This window comes from Leiobunum rupestre, chromosome 4, assembly GCF_980474605.1.
Source record: "Leiobunum rupestre chromosome 4, qqLeiRupe1.1.hap1, whole genome shotgun sequence".
In the NCBI taxonomy this organism is placed as follows: domain Eukaryota; kingdom Metazoa; phylum Arthropoda; class Arachnida; order Opiliones; family Sclerosomatidae; genus Leiobunum; species Leiobunum rupestre.
In genome coordinates, this window is record NC_143387.1 from 21,671,356 (window position 1) to 21,687,576 (window position 16,221).

The following is a 16,221-nucleotide window of genomic DNA, read 5'->3' on the forward strand; positions in this document are numbered from 1 at the left end:
ACTGCAAAACGTCGACTCTTTACCGCCAATTAATAGAACTAAGAACCGACTCCGAAACGACGTCGGGCCGACTTTATATTAATGCTTATTTCCGACCCAAAACTGATCTCATTATTAGATTTTCGAATACAAATAAGTTTGAAGAAAAAATAAAAGTGAATAAAAAATTCATCATCATCAAATAGTCAGAAAATAATTAAAATATCCCCTTTTCCTAAATAAATATGGTCGGTTTCATAAAGTTAATGTCGAATCCAATAATTAAATGTAAGGTCTATTTTAAGTTGGATAATGGTCGGCATACCGACCATAAATAGTCCCAAAAAAAAATTACGGTTTTAGTGTCGAAATAATACTGCTAGAATTAAAATTACGATTCCAGTTGCCATGGTTACGCGGGGCCTAATCTGATAAGACTGTACGAAATTCATCTTTATAACTAGGCGGTAGCGCCATCTATATTTTGTAAAGTTATATGGCTAAAAATAAATAATTATTAGCTAACTCACCGTAACTTGAGTTAAAAAGAATCGTGTTGACAGAATAAAATTATTTTTAAACAACTTCAAAGGTTTGTTTGTTACGAGAAATCATAGATTTCAATTTCGCATCAGATTCGCGAAAAAATTAAATTGCAATAGTTGCCACCAATAAAGACAGATGCCCCCACGGTTGAACGATAAAGTTGATAAAGTCTCCTTTTGGAACGAAATTGGTCCCGCGCCAGACAGATTTAGTTGTACCTCTATTTATTCCCAACTCAATGCTATAAACCGACTTATCGACCGTACCCCGACCCTAAACCAAAGACTATATATAAATAGATTGGCGTGTTCAATGGCTCAACTTGCATACGATAGCAGACGCTGGTCAAAATTTTCCTCGTGCTTCAGAGTGCTACTAGTGGTGCCTCTAACGGCTGGTCAAAGGCTTCTCCCGTGTTTCGAAAGTGTTAACAGGTTTTTTGTATGGAGACGCCTGTCTAGTAAGCGAAGCGTATATAGTCTTTGCTCTAAACCGACTTCATGTGTTACAGGGGTTTGCGATTTACGATATTATTTCAAAATATTAATTCCTGATTTTTATTTATATTGATTAATTATACTCTAAATAGATTAAAAAATTTAAAATGTATTAATAAATAGGCCTATTGATACGATCACAAACGCTTCATAGTTTAAAAAATTCAAAAGCACGCGCCAGTTAATACTTTCGCAGCGCCATCTCCGGACTAGCAGCATTATAGAATTTTATTGGCGAACTCGCTTGAGATGGGAGGTGTAATTGTTGACTTGTGCGCTTAATTTTCTATTCAAAATTAATGGAAAATCATTGGAATCTTGAGAAATACATTAAATCTAAACTAAAAAAGTAAGTTTTTCAATAATATATCAATATAAATAATATCTATATCAATTAATTATAGCTTTGTGAACAATGTTTTGCATGAGCTGTTAGGCCCTGGCAATTGCAAGGTCATGTGTTTTATAAATAAAATATAATTAGACTACAACATCAAAAGATAATGATATTTGTTAAAAGTATTTGAATTGTAATTGTTTTTACGTATTAAAATCTAGAAGCTTAATTAAAATGTTTCTTTTCTATATCACTACTTTATTAATTCTATGTACTTCGCCAAAAGATTTTCAGACTTGTATATTGTTTGGATTAGTTCTATTAATATAAATAGCTCATTTTTATTGAAAATTATTATCGATTCAATCTCAGCTAAATTACTGTTAAGGCATCAAATTGGTATTAAGTGGGAGTTCCGAAGTGCGATTTAATTTGACGTCGGCACAACGTCGTTTCCGAGTCGGAAATATGCCTATTTGAAGTCGGCTCATAGTCATTTCTGAGTCGGCCCATAGTCATTTCTGAGTCGGCCCATAGTCCTCTCTGAGTCAGCCCATAGTCCTCTCTGAGTCGGCCCATAGTCCTTTCTGAGTCGGCCCATAGTCCTTTCTGAGTCGGCCCATAGTCCTTTCTGAGTCGGCCCATAGTCCTTTCTGAGTCGGCCCATAGTCCTTTCTGAGTCGGCCCATAGTCCTTTCTGAGTCGGCCCATAGTCCTTTCTGAGTCGGTCCATAGTCATTTCTGAGTCGGTCCATAGTCATTTCTGAGTCGGCCCATAGTCCTTTCTGAGTCGGCCCATAGTCCTTTCTGAGTCGGTCCATAGTCATTTCTGAGTCGGTCCATAGTCATTTCTGAGTCGGCCCATAGTCCTTTCTGAGTCGGTCCATAGTCCTTTCTGAGTAGGACATACATCGGAAGTGAGTCGAATTTTCTTGTCGATCGACGGTCGGCCGACTACTTTTCTACTAGGACATTTCGACCTTTCAGAGTGGGGTGGCCCGACAGTAGGCCGACCTTTCTGTTTTAAGACACTAGCCGACGTCGGCCCGACTCTAAAATGCTACAGGGGAACCATCTAAATATCAAGGTAAAAACTGGCATGTCGTTCAATTCTTTAAAATTTAATTAAATTTAACGTACGATGTCTAAGAAATATTTTGGAGAACTGTTCATCTCATATTTTCCCAATAATTGTAATAAATCGTGTAAATTATTTATTTATAAATTGGTTAACTACTATCCCGAACGTAAAAAAGCCTCGCTTATTTTGGGGGCAATAACTTACTGTGCACATTAAATGATTTATTATCAACAGCTACACCATTATATTTTGCACAAAATAAAATAATCGATACGTAAAAGAATAAACGTTTTATTATGGCTGGTTCATATTAAAAATGCGCTGTATCTATTTTCAAAAACAAAATTCATAATATCAGCCTGAAGTTTCTTCATGAATTAAATTAGATTTATAATATTACCAAGAATACCTTCAAGTGTCTAAAGATATGCGGCAACAGAATTAACCTCTGATTTTAATAATCAGCTAGGCTAATAGCCAAAAGCACCATCTTAGGCCCAAGTCATCTAAAGAAATTTATTGCCATTAATTCAGGTGGCAGGGTTTTATTGCGTAGGATGGTTATGGGAAGCCCTTCATGCCACGCGAGCCAACAGCTCCCTACATTTACTATTACCGTTAACCTTAACAAATTTATATGGAAAGGGAAACCGAGCAACTCGGGAGAAACCCCTTAAACAGTGTGGAGATAACTTGCAAACTTAACGCAGAAGGCGTATATGGGAGTTTTCACCCAGTGCCATAAGCTGGGATCGAACACGGCTCCTCTTGCTGCGAGGGGAATGTGCTAATCACTCTGAACCTTCGTAACTTTATCCAAAAGGTAAACATAGATGGATCGTCTGTGTGAAAGTCTTAGAGAATCATCCAAAATAATAAGCAGACGAACTTCCCAACAAAGTTTGCGATAAATGCGATTTAAAATCTCTACAGTCCAAAATTATCAGGTACCGGAATTAATTCTGAATATTGTAAAGTGATAGTACTGAAGTATATTTAAGTCAATAGGAAATCTAGAAGGGAAGATATCAAAAAGCTTTGTTTAGACCAATTCTTAAAATTTGAATTAATTTGAATTTCACCAAGAGCAGTATTTCTGGCTCCGGACAAATTTAGGTTACTCCGAAACACTCTAACTCCAAAGATTGTCGGGAAACTCCGAACAGATAAGAAAGAGTATGCCATTTTGGCCCAAACGATATGCCTAAATATATTACTTGAATATTCCAGGATTAAAATGCTAACTATAAAAGTTAAAATGATTAAGAAACCTGAACACTCGGCGTCTTTAGCAAATCCCTCTTCTCCAGCTACAATCATTGTGTCGACGCAAAAATCTCCGTTAGGCCAAATTTTAACTAAGCCTAGGCTTTATTACACCTAGTAAAAACCAGACATAAACAAACCAGCAGAGTTTTATATCTGTGGTAGAATTTTGGGTAGGAATATTTAGAAAAGGGCTGGCGATTTAAACTATTTTGGTTTTAATTATTAATTAAAATTAAGCGTGATATATTTATACAACCAGCATTTGGAATTGGAAAATTAATTTTCAAAATATTTTTAAAATTAAGTTTTGACACATTTTGTGATTTAAAGATTGGATATTGTTCAAAAATGTTTATTTTACTAGTAGAAAACCAATTTGTATAAAGGTTGGTTTTCTAGCTTTTGTACCACCTTTTTTACGAGAACCTACATCAAAATTAGCATAAGTTGATTGGTTTTCTATTTAAGACCGGGCTAAAATCTACTACTTTTGACATAAGAAAAGGTTTTTCTGAAACGAAATATGTTCGGTGGTAAAAATGTTCAGAGGTGCCCATCCTAACCAAATACATTTATATCATTTTTTCGAGAAGATAACATATCCATCGTTTTGGTGGTTATTTTTTAATTTTAATCGAAGGAATAGTTTCGAAATATACACACATTAAAAACACTAATAGGGCATTCCCAGATCGTTCTAGTATCTGAATTATTAGAAATTGAACAAAATATTAATATTTTGAAGAACCGACAATTTGAAAGACTATCGAAAGAAATTATGGATGTCATTTTATTTAAGAGCTGTTTTAAGATAACTCTTTTCTGAGTGTTTATAGTTGTTTTCGCTTAAGTACTTATTTAAGTAAAACGTTAAAAAGCATGCGCTTGTATAAAACATTATTAGTTTTATTTTCGAAAAACGTTTTAGGCAATAAAGGAAAGATTGCGCTACAATTTTCTCAACGCCGGTTAAGTTCAAATCAATTTTCAAATAATATCAAAAAATCGCTAATTTTTAATGTAAAAGAAATTTTAATAAATTTAAAAAATATGTAACGCTACAAATGGTTAACGAAATTAATATTTGGGATTCTTTTAGTGCTAGTTAATACCAGGAGCTCTAATAATTAAGCTAAAGTCAAGCAAAAAGTAAGCAAATCTAAAAACTAAGATTTACAAAAAAATAGTTTTTATATGGCATGATATCAATAATAATCTAATAATTAAAATAAACTAATAAAAAGTAAAAACAATATTAAATTTAAGTATTAAGCAAAGCTTAAATAACCCCATTAGTATTTAAAATTGGTTAAAATCAAATCTGTAGATTTGATTAAAAACGATTAAACCATCATAAATTTTTTAAATCTTGATTATATGGACACCCTGCCCTTCAGTAATGAGTCAGTCTAATGTAAAAACACTCAGTGTTTCTTATTTTGAATTTTTTCAATCTTAGATCTTATTTAGAATCTTTTAATTCTAATGAATTAATTACCAAATAATGCTCTAACACTTTTTCAGTGTAAAGATAATATATTTATTCAGTTATCGAAATAGGTAGTTTTCGTAGAATTTTTTTATTATTTCTAGCTTTTTACAATTCTCTCTGCTCTCATATTTCATTGTTGTCGGAATAAAATGTTATTCGCTATTTCGACTGAAGAGCGTTGTTACACTACTATCCTCCAGACTACGTGGAGCATTACTTGGGGCTTTTCAGATTCTGTGTCTTCGAGACAATAGAAATCTTCTGGCTCTTAAAAGAGGAACGCCTTCCAAAATCCCGGAGGACGGAAATGGGCCACAGAATTCTCTTTTTGCTGAGCGCCTTTCATCCTAAAATATCGAACCACTTTTATATTTTACGCAAAACACTCTAGCACCCAATAACAAATTCCTTTCCATTAAACCATATCAGATTTAAGCTCAAGAAATCTAAGCCTTTCAAAAATGTAAATTTTATCATACGTGGATTGATCTAAGGCTTATCGTCGACGTGGACTGGTTAAAAGACTCTCATTTAATATTCCACGCGCTAAATATGTAAACATTATTTGTGTACGGTACGTATTTTGGGTCATAAAGGAAACGCCCTTTAAACCATTATAAAGTGGCTACTGCAAAGGATTTTTCTTCAAAAATGTTTCCAGAAATTTTAAACACAAAAAGAAACATTAAATATGTAAAACAATCTTACCACCACTTAAAGTAGAAATGGATTCTTAAGGTAAATATTCTAGAACAAATAAAGCCACCGTTATTCTTTAGAGAAAAAACATTAAAGGGAGTATAACCATAGCGAGGAAAGTCTAGCTTCTGTCAATATTAACTCGTGGCGCGTCAGTCTAGAACACAGTAAAAAATCCTGCTGCGAGCCTATATTTCCTAACGAAAAACAGCTCGTAGTAGGATACCAAAATTAAATAGACCAACAATTTCGGCTGGGGATAAAGCTTTATTAGAGATTATACGAGGTACTTCGTTCGATAGACCTTCCAGTCGAAAATAAACGTAACACTAACGAAAGAAACAGTTTGAAATCGTTAAAAGCGACAAAAAGAAGAAATATACTAAAAACCAACATAAAAAGGACGGTCAAAATGAAGATGTTCGCTATGAGTTTGATAACGAAATAAAAGGGACCGAAGGAGTAAATGCTTGCAAAATAACCCGACGGTGGTTTTTGGGGCTTCATTCTCTATCATATTTACCACGAACAGCTTTTACGGCAGTCCTTTTTATAGTGGTATTAGGGTATTTTACTGATTGTAGTCGCCTTTTTAACGTCACACGCTTATAGTTTCGGTCAAACTGCCGTTTTAGTTTCTCTTAAGTTTTATGTCTTTTCGTGTATAACCTAGGTTCATTTAAAATATATAAATGTCTAAATATGTTGCATAATGAATTCTTTATTAGGACAGTTGCACTTTGCAGGGTGTTTAATAAAAGGTACTAATGGCGAAATTTTACCTGATTTAATGGTCATTTGGAATCGAAAAATGTTCTAAGGTATTTTTATTAGGAGTTCCCTAAATAAAGCAACGAAACCAACAGATAATTTCGTGAATGGTACTCAGCGGGAATAAGACTTTGGTTTTTATAATGAAACGAAAATTCAAGCAATTGAATGATTTTGTAGCATGCTTATTGGTTTTATAGAAGAAAATATGGAAAAGGAATAGCAAATGTAGCTCTAAAAGGCTATAAAATGTATCTGGAGATATGACTTAATAGTAAGTTAATAAGAGCCACCTATGGATTACATAACAATTGTTTAGGCTTAGTTTCTCTTTTCGATGTAATAGTCACAAGCCAGATTTCTTGCACGGTATTGATGAGTCCCAGATAGGACGAAACCCGTCTATCGTTGGAAATTCTTTTAGTTTTATAAAGTTTTTTACTCGAAGATATACTTGGTCCGAGATTCGCGTCTTTATGTTTGCTTGAAAAAATATTGGTACGAGTTATTTTTAAGTATTTGAATTTTTTTAATTTGTTTAGGGTTTAGCTTTTTTATCCCTTTTCTTTATGGTCTAATCTACTTATTCTCGTATATGACTTAATACGCCTAAATGCTTTTCATTTTCTATATTTTCTATGGTTCTGATTAGCATGACAGAAAAGGACCTAATTTTTATTAGGTTTAATAAAGCTGAATTCAAAAATGTGTAATAAAGAAGGAAAAAAGAGAGATTATCGCTTTACGCCACAATTATTTTAAAAGCATTTACCATAAATTACATCGCGCCAGAAGTGTTTTTCGACAATTTAACGTAACGGCTTCTTTTTGTTTTAATGGCTTTTCTAGAAAATCCAATCCCCTGTTTCAGCATTAAACGTTTTTAGCCTAAATTTAAAAGTCAGAGAAGGTCGGTTCGATTGGGTTGCATAATATTACCATTAACCTTTTTATGTGAGGGGCAGTGACGGTTTTGCAAAGCTCATCGCTATTAGACGGATCCCAAGAGGGTCTTTCAAAAGTGATATAGTTAAATGATATTTAGTTTTCACTAAGTGTAGTGTCGGCTGTAATTTTAACTTATTTAACAGCAATTGGTTATTTAAACAGAATAGTTTGAAAAACCTGGCCCGAATTTCAGCTAGCTCCTGCCCTTTCCCTGTCTCGTGCAATCACATTTTGGCATTTTGCAAGCCATAATTATAAAATTCAAATGATTCTGTGGCCTGTTTAATTGTTACAATGGCTCTTGGTTAACGTTTTGTTATCAACTGGATTTTTCAATCATAAAATTTTCCATTCGATCGATTTTTCTTGAAAAAAATTGTTCATATATTTTTAGTTTGTTACAACTTTGCAGAAATTGTGAGCTTAATGTTTTTAAAAAGCTTCTTGATTTTTTCGACCATATCTGAAAAGAAAATTTTATAGGCGGCTACAATATTTTTATTTTTATTCCATTAGTTAAGAGTAGTTTAGTTCAAGTGCTTTTAGCAAAGAATATTTTAATTTAAATGATATTAGAAAATGGCATTTTTTTTAAAAAGCTTTACGAAAAAATATTAAGAATTTTATGAAACACGTATTTCACTTTTTACGTATTTGATTATGTATTTAAAGAAAAATTCTTCCCTTAAATAACACACGTAATGAATATTTTTATGGTTAAAGTTACTAATTAGCCGAAAACATCTAAAAAATAAGCCAGCTGATTGATTGTTTTACCTCTATAGAACTAAGTGTTCTAATATAAAAGAGAAAAACCAGAATTGAATTTCTCGTGTACCTGTAAATAATTGATAATTTGAGATCCGATATAGAAAACCGATATGTGACGTAAAATTAGTGAGTCGCCCTCCTCTTATTGTAATATTTAGTACCTTTTGTAAACGGCTACATAGCATCATTATAACAACAACAACATCATCTTCATTAAGTATAGCTGCTTAGAATATCAGAAATGTTTTGAAACTTCGTCGGTCGCATTAAATAACCATAAGTACCATTTAGAATTGAAGGTAAGAAAGAGATTTAAATTTAAAAAATTAAACTCAAAATTGTAAACGTAGTAATTCTAAGTTTTTGCCTATATTTTAAAAAAGTGTCATAAATGGCCATATCCATTTTTATAATATAATCTGGTGAATAATGCAAACTTTATTTTAATGTTAAGTGCCCAAGGTTGGTACAAATACTGCCTAGTGTGATTTTATAGAAATAAACCCATCGTTTTGCAAGAAGGCCTGACATCAGAATAGACTTACTCTCTAAATTAAATAAGTTCTTCAAAAAAGTGAACCTTTTATGAGATCGTCACTGAAATCATGTAACGCTAAAGGGGTTAATTGTTGTATAGATGTTTTAATCAAGTATAATATATTTGATCTTATATTGGCTTAAACATTGTTTGTTGATGTTCCTCCAGTTACAATTCCTTAGTAGTTGATAGTAATAAATAATGGTGTTCAATTTAGTTACATATAAATCTAATGTTTGTAGTTTACTTAAATATTTTTAATTTCATGTTCGCATTCGGTTTCACATGGATCTGATTTATTCTACATGGCTCGTAGAATTCCAAATATTCATCTTACCTTTGAAAGATAAAGTTTCCGAGTTTACCATTACTAGCTGGCTCTGGAAAAACGCCAAAGGTTAGTAAACATTCTCGGCCGCTGCTAAACAGAAAATAGCCTGGAAAGTACTTGCAGCGTAGAAAGAATTTTCAATAAAGCTGCTTGGTTGAATGACTATCCTATTTATGGTTTTCCCCAGACGTTTTTTTTATTTTGGCCTTATTTTGTAGGGTATTTTGTAGACTTTACAAAACAAATTGAAGATGAGATGAGCGTTTTCTGCTTTAAAATGGACTTGGTTTTGTATTGATATCCACGCAGAGAGGTTGCTCTTCAGAAACGCATTACAAAATCAAAATAAAGAAACGTACGTCACTCGCAGTTGCCCTCTTTCGAAATAGATATTCTTAAATTGATCGAGGCCTAATGCGCCTTGAATATTAATGTTAAACTTACAGAATTTATTATGATATTTCAAGATTTTAAATGTGTTTATGAAACCGGAAGTTTATTGGGATTATAACTTAAATGACGATTGATCTCTGAAAACAACTTTTCATTGTCTCTATTCTGATAAAAGACTTAATCCAATGAAAGATGAATCGTTGTAAATATTCTAAGAACTTTCACTTTGAAGATCTAATAAAGACTGTGATGCAATTTCTAATGATTTTCATACAAATGGACGTGTTTTACAGGTAAGATTTTCGCTATGCTAAATGTCGATTCAACATTAATATATTGTCTCGAATAGAAGTTGAGATTAGAGTAATTCTTCACCAATATGGAAGATATGATTTTCTTCAACGCCAACTGATGATAGTCGATTGTGCGAAGCCATCTGTATCGTTTCTAGTTTGAATTAAGTATATATTTTCGTAGTTATGTATCGTAGCGTGGCCTAACCTCTTCCAGGCCATTAATTCTTGTGACAACAGTTCATATTGCACCTCATGAATTCAAAATATCTGTAAAATTTTAAATATTAAGCAGCGCGCGCTTTAAAATATAACACTTTTACAAGTATGTTCTGACTCTCTTAGTCTATCTGTATTACTACTTTTAGGCAAATAGCTGAACAGGTTTTATTTAAGCGTCTATTAGTAAAGTGGATAAGGTAAGTAGGAAAACTCTTACCACCACCAGTTAAAAATCCAGCTGATGGGAATCAAAGATTGAGCATTAAAACGAAATAGAAAAAGACGAGATGAAATTGACAAACTCGCACAAACTTGAGACCTCTAGTAGCGGGATTTGGAAGCTGGGGTGGATGGAATAAGCTGAGCGGTATCGGTTTCTCATAGAGGAGCTTTTATAAAACCTACAAGAATTCAATCTCATTAATAAATTCAAATTAGTAACCTTCCAGCTAGGAAAAGGCTTGGAAAATGAGATATTATCATTGTGGGCTTTGCAAACTACCGATATTAGCTGTCAATCACGGGCGAAATATGGCAAAACCTCTGTTCTAACAACTATTCCTATAATATAACATTACCGAGTCAGGTCTTTGGCGCTCTTCCCCTGAAAGACAAAAATTGTCGAGTTTTAAACTATTTGTCATATTTTACGCTGAAATATTTAGTCAAAATTGGTAGTTTTACGCTGTAATATTTAGACAAAATTGGTAGTTTTACGCTGTAATATTTAGTCAAAATTGGTAGTTTTACGCTGTAATATTTAGTCAAAATTGGTAGTTTTACGCTGAAATATTTAGTCAAAATTGGTAGTTTTACGCTGTAATATTTAGTCAAAATTGGTAGTTTTACGCTGTAATATTTAGTCAAAATTGGTAGTTTTACGCTGAAATATTTAGTCAAAATTGGTAGTTTTACGCTGTAATATTTAGACAAAATTGGTAGTTTTACGCTGTAATATTTAGTCAAAATTGGTAGTTTTACGCTGAAATATTTAGTCAAAATTGGTAGTTTTACGCTGTAATATTTAGTCAAAATTGGTAGTTTTACGCTGTAATATTTAGTCAAAATTGGTAGTTTTACGCTGAAATATTTAGTCAAAATTGGTAGTTTTACGCTGTAATATTTAGTCAAAATTGGTAGTTTTACGCTGAAATATTTAGTCAAAATTGGTAGTTTTACGCTGTAATATTTAGACAAAATTGGTAGTTTTACGCTGTAATATTTAGTCAAAATTGGTAGTTTTACGCTGTAATATTTAGTCAAAATTGGTAGTTTTACGCTGAAATATTTAGTCAAAATTGGTAGTTTTACGCTGTAATATTTAGTCAAAATTGGTAGTTTTACGCTGTAATATTTAGACAAAATTGGTAGTTTTACGCTGTAATATTTAGTCAAAATTGGTAGTTTTACGCTGTAATATTTAGTCAAAATTGGTAGTTTTACGCTGAAATATTTAGTCAAAATTGGTAGTTTTACGCTGTAATATTTAGTCAAAATTGGTAGTTTTACGCTGTAATATTTAGTCAAAATTGGTAGTTTTACGCTGAAATATTTAGTCAAAATTGGTAGTTTTACGCTGTAATATTTAGTCAAAATTGGTAGTTTTACGCTGAAATATTTAGTCAAAATTGGTAGTTTTACGCTGTAATATTTAGTCAAAATTGGTAGTTTTACGCTGTAATATTTAGTCAAAATTGGTAGTTTTACGCTGAAATATTTAGTCAAAATTGGTAGTTTTACGCTGTAATATTTAGTCAAAATTGGTAGTTTTACGCTGTAATATTTAGTCAAAATTGGTAGTTTTACGCTGAAATATTTAGTCAAAATTGGTAGTTTTACGCTGTAATATTTAGACAAAATTGGTAGTTTTACGCTGTAATATTTAGTCAAAATTGGTAGTTTTACGCTGTAATATTTAGTCAAAATTGGTAGTTTTACGCTGAAATATTTAGTCAAAATTGGTAGTTTTACGCTGTAATATTTAGTCAAAATTGGTAGTTTTACGCTGTAATATTTAGTCAAAATTGGTAGTTTTACGCTGTAATATTTAGTCAAAATTGGTAGTTTTACGCTGTAATATTTAGACAAAATTGGTAGTTTTACGCTGTAATATTTAGTCAAAATTGGTAGTTTTACGCTGTAATATTTAGTCAAAATTGGTAGTTTTACGCTGAAATATTTAGTCAAAATTGGTAGTTTTACGCTGTAATATTTAGTCAAAATTGGTAGTTTTACGCTGAAATATTTAGTCAAAATTGGTAGTTTTACGCTGTAATATTTAGTCAAAATTGGTAGTTTTACGCTGTAATATTTAGTCAAAATTGGTAGTTTTACGCTGTAATATTTAGTCAAAATTGGTAGTTTTACGCTGTAATATTTAGACAAAATTGGTAGTTTTACGCTGTAATATTTAGTCAAAATTGGTAGTTTTACGCTGTAATATTTAGTCAAAATTGGTAGTTTTACGCTGTAATATTTAGACAAAATTGGTAGTTTTACGCTGTAATATTTAGTCAAAATTGGTAGTTTTACGCTGAAATATTTAGTCAAAATTGGTAGTTTTACGCTGTAATATTTAGTCAAAATTGGTAGTTTTACGCTGTAATATTTAGTCAAAATTGGTAGTTTTACGCTGTAATATTTAGTCAAAATTGGTAGTTTTACGCTGTAATATTTAGACAAAATTGGTAGTTTTACGCTGTAATATTTAGTCAAAATTGGTAGTTTTACGCTGTAATATTTAGTCAAAATTGGTAGTTTTACGCTGTAATATTTAGACAAAATTGGTAGTTTTACGCTGTAATATTTAGTCAAAATTGGTAGTTTTACGCTGTAATATTTAGTCAAAATTGGTAGTTTTACGCTGTAATATTTAGACAAAATTGGTAGTTTTACGCTGTAATATTTAGTCAAAATTGGTAGTTTTACGCTGTAATATTTAGTCAAAATTGGTAGTTTTACGCTGAAATATTTAGTCAAAATTGGTAGTTTTACGCTGTAATATTTAGTCAAAATTGGTAGTTTTACGCTGAAATATTTAGTCAAAATTGGTAGTTTTACGCTGTAATATTTAGTCAAAATTGGTAGTTTTACGCTGTAATATTTAGTCAAAATTGGTAGTTTTACGCTGTAATATTTAGTCAAAATTGGTAGTTTTACGCTGTAATATTTAGACAAAATTGGTAGTTTTACGCTGTAATATTTAGTCAAAATTGGTAGTTTTACGCTGTAATATTTAGACAAAATTGGTAGTTTTACGCTGTAATATTTAGTCAAAATTGGTAGTTTTACGCTGAAATATTTAGTCAAAATTGGTAGTTTTACGCTGTAATATTTAGTCAAAATTGGTAGTTTTACGCTGTAATATTTAGTCAAAATTGGTAGTTTTACGCTGTAATATTTAGTCAAAATTGGTAGTTTTACGCTGTAATATTTAGACAAAATTGGTAGTTTTACGCTGTAATATTTAGTCAAAATTGGTAGTTTTACGCTGTAATATTTAGTCAAAATTGGTAGTTTTACGCTGTAATATTTAGACAAAATTGGTAGTTTTACGCTGTAATATTTAGTCAAAATTGGTAGTTTTACGCTGTAATATTTAGTCAAAATTGGTAGTTTTACGCTGTAATATTTAGACAAAATTGGTAGTTTTACGCTGTAATATTTAGTCAAAATTGGTAGTTTTACGCTGTAATATTTAGTCAAAATTGGTAGTTTTACGCTGAAATATTTAGTCAAAATTGGTAGTTTTACGCTGTAATATTTAGTCAAAATTGGTAGTTTTACGCTGTAATATTTAGTCAAAATTGGTAGTTTTACGCTGTAATATTTAGTCAAAATTGGTAGTTTTACGCTGTAATATTTAGACAAAATTGGTAGTTTTACGCTGTAATATTTAGTCAAAATTGGTAGTTTTACGCTGTAATATTTAGTCAAAATTGGTAGTTTTACGCTGTAATATTTAGACAAAATTGGTAGTTTTACGCTGTAATATTTAGTCAAAATTGGTAGTTTTACGCTGAAATATTTAGTCAAAATTGGTAGTTTTACGCTGTAATATTTAGTCAAAATTGGTAGTTTTACGCTGTAATATTTAGTCAAAATTGGTAGTTTTACGCTGTAATATTTAGTCAAAATTGGTAGTTTTACGCTGTAATATTTAGACAAAATTGGTAGTTTTACGCTGTAATATTTAGTCAAAATTGGTAGTTTTACGCTGTAATATTTAGTCAAAATTGGTAGTTTTACGCTGTAATATTTAGACAAAATTGGTAGTTTTACGCTGTAATATTTAGTCAAAATTGGTAGTTTTACGCTGTAATATTTAGTCAAAATTGGTAGTTTTACGCTGTAATATTTAGACAAAATTGGTAGTTTTACGCTGTAATATTTAGTCAAAATTGGTAGTTTTACGCTGTAATATTTAGTCAAAATTGGTAGTTTTACGCTGAAATATTTAGTCAAAATTGGTAGTTTTACGCTGTAATATTTAGTCAAAATTGGTAGTTTTACGCTGAAATATTTAGTCAAAATTGGTAGTTTTACGCTGTAATATTTAGTCAAAATTGGTAGTTTTACGCTGTAATATTTAGTCAAAATTGGTAGTTTTACGCTGTAATATTTAGTCAAAATTGGTAGTTTTACGCTGTAATATTTAGACAAAATTGGTAGTTTTACGCTGTAATATTTAGTCAAAATTGGTAGTTTTACGCTGTAATATTTAGTCAAAATTGGTAGTTTTACGCTGAAATATTTAGTCAAAATTGGTAGTTTTACGCTGTAATATTTAGTCAAAATTGGTAGTTTTACGCTGAAATATTTAGTCAAAATTGGTAGTTTTACGCTGTAATATTTAGTCAAAATTGGTAGTTTTACGCTGTAATATTTAGTCAAAATTGGTAGTTTTACGCTGTAATATTTAGTCAAAATTGGTAGTTTTACGCTGTAATATTTAGACAAAATTGGTAGTTTTACGCTGTAATATTTAGTCAAAATTGGTAGTTTTACGCTGTAATATTTAGTCAAAATTGGTAGTTTTACGCTGTAATATTTAGACAAAATTGGTAGTTTTACGCTGTAATATTTAGTCAAAATTGGTAGTTTTACGCTGAAATATTTAGTCAAAATTGGTAGTTTTACGCTGTAATATTTAGTCAAAATTGGTAGTTTTACGCTGTAATATTTAGTCAAAATTGGTAGTTTTACGCTGTAATATTTAGTCAAAATTGGTAGTTTTACGCTGTAATATTTAGACAAAATTGGTAGTTTTACGCTGTAATATTTAGTCAAAATTGGTAGTTTTACGCTGTAATATTTAGTCAAAATTGGTAGTTTTACGCTGTAATATTTAGACAAAATTGGTAGTTTTACGCTGTAATATTTAGTCAAAATTGGTAGTTTTACGCTGTAATATTTAGTCAAAATTGGTAGTTTTACGCTGTAATATTTAGACAAAATTGGTAGTTTTACGCTGTAATATTTAGTCAAAATTGGTAGTTTTACGCTGTAATATTTAGTCAAAATTGGTAGTTTTACGCTGAAATATTTAGTCAAAATTGGTAGTTTTACGCTGTAATATTTAGTCAAAATTGGTAGTTTTACGCTGAAATATTTAGTCAAAATTGGTAGTTTTACGCTGTAATATTTAGTCAAAATTGGTAGTTTTACGCTGTAATATTTAGTCAAAATTGGTAGTTTTACGCTGTAATATTTAGTCAAAATTGGTAGTTTTACGCTGTAATATTTAGACAAAATTGGTAGTTTTACGCTGTAATATTTAGTCAAAATTGGTAGTTTTACGCTGTAATATTTAGTCAAAATTGGTAGTTTTACGCTGAAATATTTAGTCAAAATTGGTAGTTTTACGCTGTAATATTTAGTCAAAATTGGTAGTTTTACGCTGAAATATTTAGTCAAAATTGGTAGTTTTACGCTGTAATATTTAGTCAAAATTGGTAGTTTTACGCTGTAATATTTAGTCAAAATTGGTAGTTTTACGCTGTAATATTTAGTCAAAATTGGTAGTTTTACGCTGTAATATTTAGACAAAATTGG